Source organism: Mytilus californianus, unplaced genomic scaffold (genome assembly GCF_021869535.1).
Source record: "Mytilus californianus isolate M0D057914Y unplaced genomic scaffold, xbMytCali1.0.p SCAF_1, whole genome shotgun sequence".
NCBI classification, from domain to species: domain Eukaryota; kingdom Metazoa; phylum Mollusca; class Bivalvia; order Mytilida; family Mytilidae; genus Mytilus; species Mytilus californianus.
Genome location: NW_026262581.1, coordinates 31,800,032 through 31,814,997, shown reverse-complemented (window position 1 = coordinate 31,814,997; position 14,966 = coordinate 31,800,032). Strand labels below are relative to the sequence as shown.

The 14,966-nt window shown below is 34.6% G+C and overlaps 1 long non-coding RNA gene across 1 annotated transcript; it reads right to left on the bottom strand.

The window, feature by feature from the left end:
• Positions 1-108: 108 nt before the first annotated feature.
• On the bottom strand, positions 109-8,494 carry LOC127718880 (uncharacterized). The gene is made up of 2 exons (XR_007989994.1): positions 8,408-8,494; positions 109-655 (listed from the first exon to the last, which is right to left on the bottom strand). It is a non-coding gene; the product is annotated as an uncharacterized LOC127718880 (long non-coding RNA).
• Between the last annotated feature and the right edge of the window lie 6,472 nt (positions 8,495-14,966).

The window sequence follows — 14,966 nt, the reverse complement described above, 5'->3', positions numbered from 1 at the left end:
TGCGTATTTATATATCCGATAAGCCAAACGAACGCACCCATTCAGCAAGGGTATACTGTAAAAGCCGTTTTCCTCAGGCTTTTAGTAATAAAAGGAATAACTGCAATCTAGGGTTCTGTAACTTTTATTCAGACGAAACGAAGTAACTATATGAATATGTAAATACAGCCCTGTAAAATATAAATGTACTTATAAGTTACAGATAGATAAATCTGTTTACTAAGTAATAATTAAAACTAATGTTCTTATTTCATTATCATGCAAACTTATTTAGCTGAATACTTATGTATCTAGTCACAAAAATATATACTGTGGATACAATAGCCATTACTTGTCTCAATTACAGTTATACCAATTAGACTTTTAGATATTATATTACATGTTCTCATATGCTGTCTCATACCAATGTCTATTATAAATATTACTTGTGTTGGTAACATAAACTACACAAAAACGTAAGCTGCGTGCTTGGTTAAATCAAAAAGCAAATAAGCACAAAAAGTAACAATATAGCAAAGCAAATATTAAAAACTAAAGCTAAGCGAATCAAGAATACAAATACACTTAGCTTACCTCACATATCGTGCAAGTGGCACATTTCCATATAAACCATTATATAAACAAACACTACATCTTTGGTAAGGTTTAAATATACCTGTATAAGAAAAATGATTATAATAAATATCTGTTAAGCATTATTTATTGTTTATAGTACAAACTCATGTTTACTATAAAAATCAATATTAAATCTAGATAAAATTGAGAATGGAAATGGGGAATGTGTCAAAGAGACAACAACTCGACCATAGAGCAGACAACAACCGAAGGCCACCAATGGATCTTCAAGCTCTAAGATATATTTACTTTAATTCGATTAACCTTTAAAAATTACAGCATTCATACCGGGCAGCTCGATACGTGCATTCATTCAATTTTATACGTAAAGATTTATCTTCAAATTTATTATACCAGATTTAAATAGGTTAATGAAGTATTATTATATCTGATCTTAAAATTCTACCCTTCTTATGTTTTAAATACATTTACGATCTCTTTTGTTATAAAATTTAACACTCGTTCTCGACATTCAATCTAAACATGCATACGTGTAAAAATGTGAACTATTGGACAGTTATTGCAAAATTAATAAAGAAAAAGACTGGCCTTATATAAGAAACTTTCCAATCACAGAATTATTATTTAGGATATTAATTTCTTTAAGTTGTTAAATTGCAGACAGGTAAATATATAGGTGTTGACCACAAGATGTCTTCCCATAAGATCTAGAACAAAGGAATAAAACCGCCAAAAGTACTTACCAATAGAAGAAATGTACGATAGCGCTCAAATCAACCGTGAAAATAAAGTACTAACTACAGTGAAATCAGACTTAACCAAAACATGAGATGAGAATTCGTCCGTCAATAGTCTATGTCACCAAGTTCAAATAGAATAATACACAATGCTAATCCTTAATTACAAAATGTAATTAATAAGCTAACAATATAACTTTATTCAAATATATATTAATATCAAGTACTAAGAATATAAAAATATACAAAATACATAAATAACAGGCTATCACATACTCACCCCAGCAGTGAAATGACGTCCCGTCATTTCCTGTGTGTGGTTGCTGTTGAAATGATATCAATAATGGCCTGTGCTGCTTCTGCCTGTTTTCCATGAAAACAGATGAGGGTCTGCCAAAGATGAAAGGAATTGAACCCTCTGAAACCAATCTGCAGTGGTGGTATGACTTGCACTCTTAGAAAGCTCATATTTTCCTGACGTCATCCAAGCAGGTGCTTTCTTTGTTCTGGTTGACCGACGAATACTCACAGGTGACGATGATTACGATGATGACGAACTGTCAGAAATATCCTCTTGATTGTCACTGGTCACCTCTTGTGAAGGCCTTCTGTCGCTGATATCTGAATCTGTCCCAATGGTGTCATGAGAGTGGGCGTCCCCTTCAGATTCAGAATCATCTTTTGTATCCACGTTGCTTGTTGGAATAACAACTGGCTGAGGAATATCTGAAGTGATGGTTGAATCACTGTCATCCTCAACTAATGGTTCCAATAGCACATCTATAATATCCTCATCATCAGATGATTCCGAATAATTGGCTGTCGGTTTCTTGCATATTCTAGGTGCAGGTTTCGGTGGTTAGTCCTTGGTTCGTTTTCTTGGTTTAGGTACTGGCTTAGTTGGTTCTACAAGGTGACCCACTGGCAACAGCAAGTTTCTATGGAGGTTCCTCTTACGTCCTTCTCCATTCTCCTTTCTCACTGTGAAGACTGGTATGTCCAGATTCGGTTGTTCAAGTACAACATACGGATTCTGCTCCCACTTTTCTGATAATTTGTGTTTGCCTTCAAATGTAACTATCTTCATCAGGACTAAATCTCCCTTTACTCTGGTGTCATAGTTCTTCTTTTGTTTCAGTTGTGCTTTTTTCGACGCTTCAGTAGCTAAGTTGTGCGCAAATTCCAACCGTTCTCTAAGGTCGTTGATGTAATTGGATCCTGTCTCTTTTCGTATACCAAATGCTACATCCACTGGAAGTCTGGGATCTCTTCCAAACATAAGGTAATATAGTGCAAATCCAGTAGACTCATGCTTGGTACAGTTGTATGCGTGGACAAGTGGTCCTACATAAGCTTTCCAGTTCTTCTTCTTGTCTGGTTGAAGTGTCCCCAGCATGTTAAGTAGAGTTCGGTTGAACCTTTCGCACATCCCGTTCCCCATCGGATGATAACTGGTGGTACGTGACTTGGTCATCCCTGTCATACTGCACAACTCCTTTATGATCTTGGATTCGAAGTAAGCCCCTTGGTCTGAATGTATCCGGTCGGGTATTCCATAATGCACTATGAAATGTTGATAGAAGGCTTCAGCTTTTGTTTTTGCTGTTTGGTTCTTGGTGGGAATGGCTTGAGTAAATCTGGTGAAGTGATCTGTTATGACCAGGATGTGTTGTTGACCTCCTTTGGATGGCTCTTAAGTAAGGTAGTTCATACACACTAGCTTTAGTGGTGTTGTTGTCTCAATACTGACTTGTGGAGCTCTCTGGTTTGGAAGTGTCTTTCTTCAAATGCACCTTCCACAATGTGCTATCCTTTCTTCAACATCCTTGGCTATACCAGGCCAGTAAAATCTGTCTCTCAATAATGACAATGTACGGTCTTTGCCAGGGTGTCCCATGTCGTTGTGCAGTGCCTAAAGTGATGTAGAAACATGTGCTGCTGGAAGTACTAGCTGTTGTTTAACTTCATCGTTGATAGTAACCTGTCGATATAATACGCATCTATGATCTTCAGATGATGGAACTGCCTCTTAAGTATGGCGTCGCCTTTCTCTGGTTTCTGTTGTTTCTGTATCATATCAATCCAGTGACTAACAACTGTTTCTTGTCTTTGGGCTCTCTTCCAGTCTAAGATATCTGATGTAGATGTTCCATTCAGATTGTTGTCATCTTGCAGTACATCTGGATTGACTGCTAAACATTCTGCATAAGGTACTGATGTTATTGAATTACAGATGGCTCTTATGGTATCGGTGTTGATCTCTATTATGTCCTTGGGAAGTCTGCTTAAAGCGTCAGCATCAGAATTGTTTCTCCCTAGACTTGATGTCAAAGTTATAGGTTGCAAGATCGGCTAACCATCTGTGTCCTGTGGCATCCAGTTTGGCAGTAGTGAGGACATACGTCAAAGGATTGTTGTCAGTCATCACTGTAAAATGCGCTGGTCCATACAGGTAATCCTTAAACTTGTCTGTAATTGCCCACTTCAAAGCCAGGAACTCCATCTTGTGAGCCGGATAATTCTTCTCGGCTTTGGTTAGCCCTCTACTGGCATAACAGATGACGTGTTTCTCTCCATGTTGTTCCTGGTAAAGTACAGCACCAAGTCCAAAAACAGACGCATCTGTGTGAAGTTCGTACTGCAAACTGTTGTCAGGGTAACTTAATACCGGAGCTGATGTTAGCAGTTCTTTCAGTTTCCTGAATGCTTGGTCCTGTTGTTCTCCCCAATGCCATTCCTTCTGTGGTTGTTTCTTCTTCTTCTGTCCTTTCCTACCTGATGTAATTGGCATCAATTCTGTCAATGGTCTGCTGATCTGACTGAAGTTCTTAATGAAGCGTCTGTAGTATCCAGCTAATCCCAAAAAACGTCGAACATCTTCAGGTGATGTTGGTGTAGGCCAAGCCATGACTTTCTCGGTCTTTTCTGGATCCACTTCCACTCCATCCGCTGAAACATTGTGTCCAAGGAACTTTACTTTGCGTTGGAAGAAAGAACACTTCTTGGGTGCCAGCTTCAGGTTCGCCTTTCTTATGCGGTCCATTACCAGTTGCAAGTTGTTAAGATGTTACTCGTATGTCTTCCCAAAGATAATCACATCATCAATGAACACACAGCATATTCTAAGGTGGTAATCAGCTAGACAGTCTTCCATGAGTCTTTGGTAGGTGGCGGGACTGTTGGTGAGTCCAAATGGCATTCTGTTGTACTCATAGAAGCCTAGAGGTCCTACTGTCAATGCAGTCCTTTCCTTTTGTGGTTCGCACAGCTCCACCTGATGATACCCGGACTTCATATCAACAACACTGAAAAGGGTACTTCCGGAGAGACAATCAAGCAGGTCTTCAATCCTCGGCAAACTATAACTATCTTTTTTCGTCCTATTCTTGAGCTGACGATAATCAACACACAGGCGTAGACTGTTGTCCTTCTTTCTGGCGAGAACTACATTGGAGGCAAATGGACTCTTTGATGGACTAATGATCCCTGCATGTGTCAGTTGTCGAAGATGATCTCTAACTTCTTCATATGCTGATGGAGGAATTCTTCTGTATCGTTGCTTAAAAGGTCTTTCATCTGTCATATCGATGCGATGTTTCACAATATCTGTACGACCTACGTCCTCATCAGTCTTGGAGAAGATGTCCATGTACGAGCGTAGAAGTTGAACTCCTGCATCTAGTTGTTCATCTGTTAATGTGCTCTGTGTAATCTTTATCTTCTCCATGATGTTAGTAATTTCCTTTTCAGATGGTAAACTTGGTGAAGGTTCTAGTTGGACTGGTTGTAATTCACATACTATTGCCTTCGGTGGTATACTCAATGTTCTTGTTGTCAAATTCTCTATGGTAACAGTAACTGTTCCGTTCTGTTGATGTAGGTATGTAATCAAAGATGGTTCAACATCAAAGTCTTCCGAATCTTTGGCTAAGTTGCAAGGATGGAGCATAGCTGGTGTAGTATGGTATGGAACTTCCTTGTCAACATATCCAGATAATGTGATGGTAGTGTTCGGTGGTACAATGATCTTTTGAACTTCTGCATTATTTATAAGACCTAAGATGTTGTTGTGTTTTATTTAGTTACATTTTTTTGTAGTAGTATACATCTGAATGTGAGATACCAGGATGTAGTCAGCTAACTAGTCTGTAAAAATCTTTCTCGAAAGTCCTTCCTGAGAGATTCCATAAAGTATGTCAGAGTGTTGGTTTCTAGTAATAATGGTACTTGCTGATTGTATCGACTGTCTGGTGTAACTAACAGGATAGATTAGGGTATCTGTTTATATCCTGGTATTTGTAGATCTGCTTCTACGTAGCCTAAGTATGGTAGTTTCTGGCCATCAGCATATTCAATATCTAATAGTGTTGTTATGTTGTTCAATGGTGTTGTTAAATGTTCCCTGTAAAAAGATTCGCTGATAGTTGAGACGGTGGAACCAGTATCAAGAAGTGCAGGTGTTTCTAAGCCTTCAATACAAATTCAATATGGATGCTCCCCCTTCATAGACTTCTTGCCGTTTAAATTCTTCCTGCTCTTACAGCACAACCTCTTTTATAATGCCCAGTTTGTCCACATCTCCAACTCTGAGGTTCATCATGTGTCTGTTGGTGTCCTTGTCCTCTACCAAATCCTCTACATCTCTGTTGTTGCCATCCTGGTTGCCAGTGTTGTTGCCAAGGCTTTGGTTGCCAGGTAGGTTGTTGCCATGTGGATGGTTGTTGTTGCCAGGGAGGTTCTTGTTGGTACAATTTATTTTCATAACTGTCCATTCTAGTTGTCATCTGCTGTATCATTCCTTTGATATCCTCGACATCAGATTGTTCAATTGCAGCTTTACTGGTTTGTGGCTTGAAAGACTTGCTTAATACTTCTCAGTGCAAGTGATCATTCTCAATCTGGTGAAATGCAACTCTCAGTGAATCAAATTCCTTGATGGTGTCATACTTGTGTCCTGCGATGTCCTTGAGTGATGTTCTCAGACCAGTCCACAACATGGAGTGAAGCATACCATCTACATCCTGTCTTCCAACAATTCCTCTCTCTTCTGCCTGTCCCATGAGTGATTCTAGACGGCAACTCCAGCTTGTGACAGTTTCATCTTCTTTTTGGCGTGATCCATAAAACTCTGCCAAAAGTTCTTCATTCTTGTCGACATTCCCATAAATAGAGTCTAGCTTATCAATGACTTCCTCAACTGATGCATCTAAATCTAGTCGCATGACTGCATATCCAGCTTCCCCTCTTAGTGACCTTCGAACAGCATTCAAGATGGCTTCCTTCTCATATGACTGTTTCATCAGCAATTTTACTTCCTGCTTCCATAACTCATAGGTGGTGTCCCCTGACTTAGGTTCATTTCCAGAAAAGTTGGAAATCCTTGGTGGGTGTGTCATTACTACTTTGTTGGATTTTTCCTTTGGTGGTGCCTTAGGTGGAGATGTTAATACCAGCTCTGAATTAACCTGTTCTAACTTGATGGCTCCAGTAGATTTTAGGTAGTCTATCATCCATTTAGTTAGGTCCTCAGGTGTATCAGCCTTTGGTTTGACTCCTGTCTTGGCAAATGCTTCCATGATCTCATGTAGTGCAGGTGTTGGATTCTCAACTAATGGAGTAGTAGGTTGTTTAATAGGGACCTCCTCGGTTCCTCCCTTCTTGGCCATATCAGTGTGTATGTGTATACCAAATATAAAAAAAAATCTATATACCAAATATCAAAAAGATCTAATCTCAATCCCAGTGTATCAAAATATACTATATATATATACAATTTATCAAATGTACCTACCAAATAATAATATAAATAATCTGCTTCTACCTACAAAAGTGTGTAATAGATATGTGAATCTTTTACGTTCACAATCTAAAACTATGAAACAACAATACTTACTATGTTACTCTGAATATCAAATCAAATTGTCAATGTAAGTCTAAGTCTCAAATGTCAACTTAAATCAGAATCAAAATCCTAAGAACTATCCTATCCTGAAAACAATACAGTCAAGAGAATCAGGAAAAAAAATCAGAAGTTGAAATGGATGTATGTGTATTAAATGCAATAGTTAAGGTTTAGGAGTATGGATAGGTGGTGCAGTTGTTAAAGGACTACCTGTTATAAAGGAACATGCAACTTAACACTCAAAAAAGTTTAACTACTATGCGTACACATTTTAACTTTAATATATTAAGTTACTATTTAAATGTTTAACTTGTATGATAAATTTATCTGATGTTTCTAAATTTAAATTGAAAATTAAAATTTAAATTTTAAATCAAATCTGAAATTTTAAATTCACAAACAAATATACACAATCAACACAATACAATGTACAGTATACAACACTAATACATGTAAACAACTATATACTACATAGGACTATGCACAATCAACATAAAACACAAATGACACAATGATAATAAACAAAGTCACACACAAAAAATATCATATACACACGACAACAAAAAATTCACAAAATCTGTCTGAATTTATTTTTGTTAATATTAATCAATATCTAAGAACCCTATGTATGTATGTATGTGTGTTAAACAAAGTTGGACTTTATTCACTTATCAAAGTGGATGCGTAAATTAACAAAGTCTGGTTTTGCTTTAATGTGACATAAATATTTCAAACACAATCAATGTGTATAATATTCAATGCAAAATACCAATTCTAAATGTATGTCACTCTCTGTGTATAAATAAATGTGTTTGTTTACATGTGGTGTATGCTAGACAGCTTTATCAAGTGTACTTCCGGTTGACCTTGACCTTATACCTATAAGTATGGTCTTTTTTATGGGGGGGGGGGGGGGGGTCAAGTATCAACAAAGTACAAAGTCTCAAAGTAAATGTCTAAATATGAATTAAATCTCAATACCAGACACTGTATTCAATCGAGTTTTATGTTAACTCAGTGTCAGTAATGCTAACGTTTTTCGGTGTGTAATGTTTACAAAATAAAAATTGGACAAATTTTTCAAACACCAATTTCACTTATTTTAAAGTCTCTACATACGATAAATGCTACACAACTAGATTTATACAATGTATATTATCAGGCAATTAATTATAAGTATATATGAACTGACTATAAAACTAATATGTTCAATAAATCCAGCAATAATGTTTGTTGATCAAGATGAATCTAAAAATGTGTTCTTCGTCGTCCTAGTTCATGAACCGGTTATGTTGATATACGTCACTGATCAGTTTCCGGTATTGCGTATGTAATTTTTCCGTATGGATTCACTGTCGTTGTCAGTTCAGAATATATTCTTGGTTTCTACTTCGTCGCTGATTAAAGCTTCCTAACTACGTTGGGCGCCAATGTAAAAGTCGGTTTTCCTCAGGCTTTTAGTAATAAAAGAAATAACTGCAATCTAGGGTTCTGTAACTTTTATTCAGACGAAACGAAGTAACTATATGAATATGTAAATACAGCCCTGTAAAATATAAATGTACTTATAAGTTACAGATAGACAAAATTAAAACTAATGTTCGTAATTCATTATCATGCAAACTTATTTAGCTGTATACTTATGTATCTAGTCACAAACATATATACTGTGGATACAATAGCCATTACTTGTCGCAATTACAGTTATTCCAATTAGACTTAGATATTATATTACATGTTCTCATATGCTGTCTCATACCAATGTCTATTATAAATATTACTTGTGTTGGTAACATAAACTACACAGAAACGTAAACTGTGTGGTTGGTTAAATCAAAAAGCAAATAAGCACAAAAAGTAACAATATAGCAAAGCAAAAATTAAAAACTAAAGCTAAGCGAATCAAGAATACAAATACACTTAGCTTACCTCACATATCGTGCAAGTGGCACATTTCCATATAAACCATTATATAAACAAACACTACATCTTTGGAAAGGTTTAAATATACCTGTATAAGAAAAATGATTATTATAAATCTCTGTTAAGCATTATTTATTGTTTATAGTACAAACTCATGTTTACTATAAAAATCAATATTAAACCTAGATAAAATTGAGAAAGGAAATGGGGAATGTGTCAAAGAGACAACAACCCGACCATAGAGCAGACAACAGCCGAAGGCCATCAATGGGTCTTCAAGCTCTAAAATATATTTACTTTAATTCGATTAACCTTTAAAAAATACGGCATTCATACCGGGCAGCTCGATACGTGCATTCATTCAATTTTATACGTAAAGTTTTATCTTCAAATTATAATACCAGATTTAAATAGGTTACTCGGGTTGTTGTCTCTTTGACACATTCCCCATTTCCATTCTCAATTTTAATGAAGTATTATTATATCTGATCGTAAAATTCTACCCTTCTTATGTTTTAAATACATTTACGATCTCTTTTGTTATAAAATTTAACACTCGTTCTCGACATTCAATCTAAACATGCATACGTGTAAAAATGTGAACTATTGGACAGTTATTGCAAAATTAATAAAGAAAAAGATTGACCTTATATAAGAAACTTTCCAATCACAGAATTGTTATTTAAGATATTAATTTCTTTAAGTTGTTAAATTGCAGACAGGTAAATATATAGGTGTTGACCACAAGATGTCTTCCCATAAGATCAAGAACAAAGGAATTAAACCGCCAAAAGTACTGACCAATAGAAGAAATGTACGATAGCGCTCAAATCAACCGTGAAAATAAAGTACTAACTACAGTGAAATCAGACTTAACCAAAACATGAGATGAGAATTCGTCCGTCAATAGTCTATGTCACCAAGTTCAAATAGAATAATACACAATGCTAATCCTTAATTACAAAATTTAATTAATAAGCTAACAATATAACTTTATTCAAATATATATTAATATCAAGTACTAAGAATATAAAAATATACAAATACATAAAATAACAGGCTATCACAATACTGTGGGACGGGAGAGGTCTCGAGATGTCAATATTTCTGTACCCAAGTGAATCATTTGATTTTGAATAAAAGGTGATAAAGATATACTGTACATTAATGCGAGAGCAACACAAATACACAGACATATCAAAACATTTATAGTCAACTTTCAGTCTTTTTTTTATATTAATAATCTATCTTTAAAATTTTATTCTACGCTAGTACCATAAGTACTATCCTGAACTTATTTCACAAATACTGAAAACCTCTTTTTCACCCGTAGTGATAAAAGGGTTGCGTTGTTTTTTATTTGAAATATTAATTGACCAATTTATTATTTTGTATTCTATATTATGTTGCTCTTGTTGCACACAATGGTGCCTGAGTGTATTAATAAACTTGTAGATAGAAAGATCCGTATACAGAAAAATAATCAGTGAAAACCGCCTAATGACTTAATAATAGTTATACGGAGTTAACTCAATAATAATTACCGTCAAATATTATATATCCCAAAAGTCACATTTGATTTAATACTATTTACCGTCAAAGATATCCCAACAATCACTAGTCTCTGGTTGAAAAATTTCACCTGCCCTATTTTAATTTTGATCGGTGAAAATTTAAGAAGTTGTAATATAAACCAGTAAAAGAAAAACACTTCACTGTATAATAAAACGGTGAAATAAATGATGAGAATGAATGACGACCAGCGGCAAATAAAAAGAATATTCAGGACGATAACATGTAAATACAATACGAGTATTAACCCCGCCTTTTACTAGACTGACACGCTGAGTCGGTCTTTTTACACGTAAGTTCCCAAGATATTAGTTCGTAGGAAGAAAAGTCACCCGACCCAGACACATTTCCGACTCTGAGCCGACCAACCTGTGCTCCTACTCTATGATGTCACGTGTTAAGCGTTGAAATAACCAATATTAATTTAACGTCTTTGTTTGGACCGGTCGGGATTCGAACAAACGACCTCCCGCTCTCGAGGAGAACACCTTCACATGAGACCAACCAGTAGAGCGGTAGTACATAATATACCAAAACCACAAGTACAATAAACAATACAGTTTCACAGACTTCTCACAGTTACTAAAGCGAGCTAAAAGTATCTAACCTAAATTAAATGTGGGAAATGATATTGTAAACTACACGTAAACATCGATGATCGACTTTAGTGTAGATTTCAGGGATCAACGCTCTCGGCAAATTAAAAACTCTTGCACAAATTATTTGAGGGGTCCGAATGTGGCCAGCTGTTGCAAGTCTAAATTTCTGTCCTCATTCAATATACCCTCATTTTCCAGTGGTATTTTAAAGTTTCACGTCCAACCTCACTGTCGACTTCCTATTGCACGACCTACCTATTGAGTATTGTATATAAAGACTTTATGTGTTATAGTCATGAGGATGCATGAAATTTTTGCCACTGGACGTAAAGCAAACAACAATCAATCAACTTCATAAATTGTTCCATGTACTTAGCACTCAAAGACAAGATCTTGTAAATTGCTATAATGTACTATTTCCATTTAAATTTTTATGTTTTTTTTGTGGTTTTTTTTCCTTCATTTTATTACATAACTGACTGCTTATAAAAAAAGTTTTAAATATTTTTTTACTATGGTTCTTATCTACTGTTTTAATACGATTTATAACAAGATGTTTTGTCAGGCAAGGATAAAACTAAGAAAGGTAAAAGTTTTTTCAGGTGTTTTGCTTCAGTTGAACATAAAATGGGAATAACGGACTAAAATAAAAGAGTTTGTTTTCATATAATACATCGAACTTACGAATATATGTCACCTTAACACGTTTTGATCGCGTCAGTGAAACCTAGTTGATGCTATAGATGTCACATTTATGCTTTTTAATACGATTTTATTCATTGAAGTTAGCATGCATAGTTTTTATTTAAAAAAACAAACAAAGCAAGATCTATTAATTAATTGGACTGAACAGACAACACTTATTATTTTGCATTCACATGTAACGTAGTGTAGGAAAATTACAGAATCAAAAAGGAATGAACATTTACCGGATGAATATTGTGAAGGACCTTATGCATCTAGGTCTGTTCGATTAAAAGTTCTGAAGCAAGCTGTTTAAAAAGCTAATAGATGGAAGAATTTACTTACTGTTCTTAGGTCTGGTCTGTTTCATGATTACTGACAGATTAAAAACATGAAATATATATCATGTATATATAACAAGAAGTTGTTGCGCAGAATATTCATTGGTCAATTATAAATGAGGTATGTATAGGGTTTTGAATGCCTCATTTATTAAATAAGAAATCGTTATTTTGAAAAGTTGGATTCAAAAATATAAATTTACCCTCTAATTTTGTAAAACTATCATTTGGTGTTATTTTTATGCTAAGCAAAATATAATAAATGAATAATTGAATGATGTACTGCCATTTAATCGGTCCGTTTCCGTTGCAATTTGGTAATTGTTAATTGTATATATCAGTCTGAGAACTGTTTAACTATCATTTTAGGTGAACATATTGAGACTCGTCCAATTTAGGGGAATTAGGTTTCTGCGAGTGCTTTTTGTGTACTTTTCTTATGTTTTTGACGGTTTTCAAGTCAGTAAAAGTTCAATGATTAAGTTAATATTGACATTAAAAGACCTCCTCACAAAAAGGGCTGTTCAAATCAATTTTTTTTTTATGAAAAGGAGCCTATTGTAAGCTCGTTCATCGATTTGACACCCTATAATTCATGTTTTTTGGGAGTTCCTCGAAAATTATAACACATTCCTTCTTTATTTGCTAAATCGCCAAGTAACGGGTGCCACATATGAAACAGGATCTGCTTACCCCTTTTTTAGGGTTTCGTGTTGCTCAGCCTTTGGTTTTCTATGTTGCGCTTAATATACTGTTGAGTCAAACTTTTTATTATGTTTTTCAAAAAAGAATTAACTACATTTTGGCAAATAATTTAAAAAAATCTACCGATTTTAATTTAGACCACACTCATGAAAACTATAAGAGAGAGAGAGAGAGAAATTGTTGACATAAAATCAAAGTACTGAAGTACTGAACATCGGATGACCTCAAGTTGTGTTGGATTATGGATAAATGACAAGTGTTTATATAATACCTGCCAGACAAATATGTTCACCTTACAATATAGTACACATAATATAATTTGCTATCATATCTGAGATATGGACTTGAACTAGGAAACTTAACTTTGTGAATTATCCATGAAATGTTGACGAGGTCAAATGAGAACTGTAAGACTGGCATTATGACCTTACTAGTTGCACACATACAAAAATCGTTATCTTATTACTTATAATAGAGAATCAACATAGCAAATAATTCTTCTAGTAGTCACTGAACTATGAAAATGAGGTCAAAACCATCATATTAAAAACAGATAATTTTATTAGTGGGGCGACATTTTTTGAAGAATGGACAACAATGAGATATTTATTATTCTAATATCAGAAAAAATCTCATAGTATCAAATCAGAATGCAAGTTCTTTCTATTGTGATAAACAATTTAATCGCATTATTTACTTTAATAAAAACCTCATGATAATTTCTGAATTTACAGTCATGACTTAGCTTGTCAATCTCTGCGCTTAAAAATTGAAGTTTCCTAGGCCTATATGTCATGAATGTGGTTGTATGTTGCAATTTTGCTAACTTTTACCAAAAATCTCTTTTTTTATGACATACATTACAATTTCAAAAAAGTAGCTGTATAAAGTTATATATGTATCACTTATCAGAATGCTACTTTGTATCATCATGATTATTGCAATAAGTTGTTATTCAATTAATTAAAAAACATCAATTATTTTTGAATTAATAGCCCAAAATATTAGTCTTGAATCAGTACATACATTTTGGGGTTTTTTTAACATCTATATACTATTCATTAGCAGAGAACTCATTAGGGAACTTATTAATTTTGCATAAGACACTCATGGCAGTTCACAATTACAGTGGTCTTTATAAACATAATGACACAATTTTATTGTTGATATATGTAAACTGAAATCATTGCAGAATTTTTCTTTCAAATGATTTAATGTTTGTTAGTCACTTAGTACTTTAGATACTTAACCTGTACTAAAATAAAGAGATGTGGTATGATTGCCAATGAGATAACAGACTAAAAACTATCCACTAGAGTCCAAATAATGTGTGTGTCATGTCTGTTAACAGTTGTACGTCACTTTACAGACATCAACAATGAATACATTTCATTGTTTTCAGGCAGATGAGGAAAATGAGGAATTGTAGCTTTTTAGCTTATGTACATGAGAATATAAGAAATATAATAATATAAATAAGGAAATAAGAGAGACATAAAAGACAAGACAACATATAAAGTGTTCCCTTACTAATCCTTAGCTGCTGTATACTTAGAAAAAAGGATGTTGAGGACTTGGCCACATCAAACAGCATTTTTAGACACATTAAGGTTTATTGCAATCTGTCCTATTTGCTCCAACCTATAAGTATAATTAAAATTAATGCCTAGGGTGGGAATTAAACCCATGTTTGTTCATATATACTCTTTTGTTCTCTTTGTACATACATGTATACGAAAAATATCAAATGCAAAAAAATGCTGTAATGTAAATGTGGTAATTTACATCATTACAACCTCATTTTTTTTTAATAAGGACCTAGTAAAGGAAGTCCCTGAACCTAGTTAGACCTATTTCTTAGGCAATGCGTATCCAGGGGGAGGGGGGGCGTCCCCCCCCCCCTTTGTGGGAAAAATTTGGTTGATTC